We start from the raw sequence: 4,693 nt of genomic DNA, 5'->3' as shown, positions 1-4,693 counted from the left end.
AATATTCTGGCACAATAGATATTCATCTGAGATCCTCTTCCAATTCCTCACAGGTTGAAACAAAGTGGAAATAGAAGGAAGCCTCCAAAAAAACCCTGAAAAATATGCAAAACTGTGTGCGCAGTGGTTCAAATGGAGCAAGAAGGGTTCTGGTCTTCTAAAAATATTTTAAGAAGACTGGAAAACTCATATTTATACTAGCCAAATGCCTGTCAAGAATGATGGGGGGGAATGGGCAGGGACAGAGCCCCGTGCCCGCCCCCCATCTGGGCTCACTCCCCTCTTCCCTCCTGTTGCTTGGGGTCTGGGCCTGCTCCCCCTTTCCCACTGCAGTGGCAGGGAGAGGGGAGGAGCAGGCCCATCCCCAGTGTGGGGGATGTGGGAGAGGACTGGGCCCAAGCTTGGGGAGAAGCCAGCCTGCCGCAGAAGTGGGGAGCGCAGGCCCAGGCCAATGTGGGGAAGGAGGAGATGTGCTGCATCAGGCTGGGCCCGCTGCTCTCCCCCTGTCCCACCGAGTCAGGCCTGCTCTCCCCCGCACCGCATCGGGCCCAGGCCCACTCTTCCCCCCACCGCCTCTACAACATGCCCACTCCTCCCCCGCCTCAGCCTGCATCAGCCCTGCAGGTGGCAATGACAGATGTGGAGAGGGGCAGGCCGAGAGCAGCACTGGTGGCCTCACCCTGCCCCCACCTGCAACTCTCTTCCTCTGCCACCGCTGCCACCTCAAACAAGCAAGGGGGGGGCCTTGTCCCTCTGTTCCATCTGCTCCGTTGCTGCTGCCTCCAGGGAGCAGGGCAGGAGTTGGGGGGGTGAGCTGTGCTGGCCTCATCCCCCCCACCACTCCATCCCCTGTGTCCCTGCCATTATGGTGGCACACTGCCACCTCCTGTCCAAATGCTGTATTCACACACTGATTGGCTGACAAGCAACAAATAAAGAGATATTTTCCAAACTTATCTGGAACCAATTATTTCTTTGCTTATATTTCTTTGTCTCTGTTCATTAAGAGACAAAGAAGTGTTTTAAAAGGTGGGAAACAGAAACCACAGACTAATTAATAAATGGAATCTTGGGAACTAGATTCCAAAACCAAGAAAGGAAAGTGGGGTGCTAAAATGAAATAGACATGCCAGACAATTATTAAACAATATATAGTATAAAAGTTTCAAGGACAAGACAGGCTAAATGTTAAAATAATTAAGGAGCTGGATGAATAGATTGAGGATCTATTGGACAAGTATATTGGGATGGGTAAAGCACAGTATTCATTAAAATTAGGGGAGGCCAAAGGTTATTTTTTTCACGCTTAAAAGGAGGACATGACTCCTCAGAGAGCTCCCACTGGACCTGTTTTAAACCTCATTTAATAGATATTTCCTGTTTGTAAGAATTGGGCAGATAATAGAATGTCCCTGCAGAATTTCTAGTCCACAGTTAGCAAAAGAAATATGAAAAGTGCTGCTAAAATAGCAGAACATACTAACATTTAAGGGAGAAAATATGAAGAACACAGCTGTTTAGTTTATCACAGTGCAAAGTTCACTTGGTGGATGACATCTCTGTATTTCTCAGTGAGCACATCTACATGAGATATTTACTGCAGAGCTAATTAGCTCCACAGTAGACATCTCAGCATCTACACACGTTGCCTCTATTAGGGTGCAGGAAATTAATAAACTCTGCAACAGGGTAGTTATTGCATGTATAAGTACTACCCTGCTGTAGAGGTTTTTTGTGCACAGCTGTGCACGTGTAGACACTGAGCCAGCTGGCTGGGGCACGAGCGTGCTTCAGTGTGGGGGCGGACAGCGGACCCTCCCCTCCCAAGCTGCCCCCTCATGGTCCCCTGCACCCTCAGTAGTCCCCCTTGCTCCTCCACCTCTCCCCCATCCCCTACTTACTTGGCAGAGGCCAGGTCCCGGTTGCTGCAGGCAGTGTGCTTCAGCACTGGACAAAGGGCCAATTACAGAGATGCTCTGGCAGGCTACCAAAGGACTGAGCCTCCGGTTGCCTCAGGCTGCCTCACCTCTTGCCTCACCCCCTACCTGGCTACAGCAACCCACCCCCCCCATGCACTCCCTGCCCAGCTGCAGCCTCCTCACTTGCCCCCCATCCAGCTCCAAACCCCCTACAGCTTACCAGCAACAGCAGCCATGCTCTTGGCCTCATGGCTCAGCCTCCCTGCACGGACTGTGTCCTGTCCCACTTTTATCTGCTGCAGTTTTTTTCACCCCTGGATATCCAGGGATCTAATTTTGTGCCCATGCTGCAAATCTGCAGTGTGGAGAACTTTTTCTCATTCCCACACGTGCCTCTTAAAGCATCTCAGAGGGCTTTGAGACTCTGGAAGACACATGTGCGCGCTCATGTGGATGCACCCCATAAGGTTTCTTTTGGCCCAATCCTCCAGTTTCTCTAGGTCACTCTGAATTCTAGCCCTACCCTCTAGCATATCTACTACTCCCCACAGCTTGATGTCATCTGCAAACTTGCTGAAGGTGTACTCTATGCCTTCTTCCAGGTCGTTGATGAAGACATTGAACAAAACCGGCTCCAGGGCCAACCCCTGGGGCACTCCACTGGCAACTAAACATTGAGCCACTAATTACTACCCTCTAAGCCTGATTCTCCAGCCAGTTGTCTATCCATCTTCATCCAGCCCATACTTCCTTAGCTTGTCTGAGAGAATGTTGCGCATGACCATATCAAAAGTCTTGCTGAAATCGAGATATACCACATCCACTGGTCACCCCACATCCACAGAACCAGTCATCTCATCATAGAAGGCAAGCAGGTTGGTCAGGCATGACTTAGCCTTCATGAATCCATACTGACTATTCCTACTCACCTTCTTCTCCTCCAAGTGCTTTGAGATGGATTCCTTGAAGATCTGCACCCTTGGGTGCCTCCCATCCGGCCCCATGGACTTGTACACATCCAGCATTTCTAAACAGTTCCTAATCTGTTCTTTTGCCTCTGTTGACTGCTCCCCTCCTCCCCAAACTGTGCTGCCCAGTGCAGTAGTCTGAGAACTAACCTTGCCTGTGAAGACTGAGGCAAAATAGGTATTGAGTATATCAGGATTTTGTGCATCCTCTGTCACAAGGTTGCCTCCCCCATTCAGTGAGGGACCCACACTTTCCTTGATCCTTCTCTTACTATCAACATACTTGTCAAAACCCTCCTTGTTACCCTTCATATCCTTTGCTAACTGCAATTTCAATTGCACTTTAGTCAGTGGCGTACTGTGGGTCTCCGGCACCTGGGAGCCAGTTCTTACATTTGTGACCCCCCCCCCGCCCACAGCCAATCACTGAGTGGGGAGAGGGGTCCCCCGGGGGCCAATCACCAAGCCTAGAAACCGAAGTGCCAATGGAGGACCAAGCAGCCCCGCCCCTCACCCGGCCAGGACCCAGGGACATGCCCCGCCCCCTATCAGTACACCACTGGCTTTTCTCTTCCTGAGTTCATCCTTGCATGCCCAAGCAATGCTTTTATATTCTTCCCTAGTTATTTGTCCAAGTCTCCACTTCTTATAAACTTCCTTTTTGTGATTTAGTTTACTGAAGAGTACCCTGCTAAGCCACGCTGGTTTTCTGTCATACTTGCTAGTCTTCCTGTACATTGGGATGGTTTGTTCCTGCACTCTCAGTATGGCTTCTTTAGAGTGCAACCTAGACTCTTCTCCCCCTCAGACTGGCTTCCCAGGGGATTCTGCCCATGAGTTCCCTAAGCGAGTTGAAGTCTGCTTTTCTGAAGTCCAGAGTCCTTACTCTGCTGCTCTCTGTCCTTCCTTTCCTCAGGATCCTGAACTCAATCATCTTGTGGTCCCTGCTGCCCAAGTTGCCATCCACAACAATTCTTCCCTGTCTGTGAGCAGCAGGTCAAGAAGAGCACAGCCCTCCTTGGCCGCTGTAGCACTTGCACCAGGAAGTTGTACCCAACACTCTCCAAAAGCTTCCTGGAGTGCCTGTGCACTGCTGTATTGCCCTCCCAGCAGATGTCAGGGTGATTGAAGTCCCCCATGAGAACCAGGGCTTGTGATCAGGAAACTTCTGCTAGCTATTTGAAGAAAGTCTCTTCCACCACTTCCTCCTGGTCTGATGGTCTATAGCAGACCCCCACCATGACATCACCCTTGTCAATCTCCCCTCTGACCCTAACCCAGAGGCTTTCAACAGGCCTATCTCCAGTTTCATACTGGATCTGTGAAGAATCATGGCTCTTTCACAAACAGTGCAACTCCTCCTCTTCTCCCCTGCCTGTCCTTCCTGAACAGTTTGTACCCATCCACAACTATCTTACATATAAATTGACAAATGGGCCACAGAAAAAAAAATCATTACATCTGTCAGTCAAAGGATATGAAAGACAAAGACTGAATCTGCCTTCGTGAAACACAGGTCTGTGAAATACCAAATGTATCTGAGAAAAATAAACCACTGCTACCATAGAATTGATCCTTGCCATGGAAGTCCAGAACATGAGAGCAGTAACAGATCATTTTTGTAATTTTCCAGATTATATAGACTTTGCTGCGAATGGCTTGGAAAATGAACATCCTCTTGATGCTTAAAAGCGGTTCGTTTCTCTGGAGGCCACTAAATCACAGACACACACTCATTAGATGGCACAAAAGGTGTATTTGCAAATAGGGTCAGAGCAGAGTCAAAAACTCAGATTACTCTGAACC

Source organism: Crocodylus porosus, unplaced genomic scaffold (genome assembly GCF_001723895.1).
Source record: "Crocodylus porosus isolate Cpor-Errol unplaced genomic scaffold, CroPor_comp1, whole genome shotgun sequence".
In the NCBI taxonomy this organism is placed as follows: Eukaryota; Metazoa; Chordata; order Crocodylia; family Crocodylidae; genus Crocodylus; species Crocodylus porosus.
The sequence above is the reverse complement of the archived record's forward strand: the minus strand, read 5'-3'. Positions refer to the sequence as shown.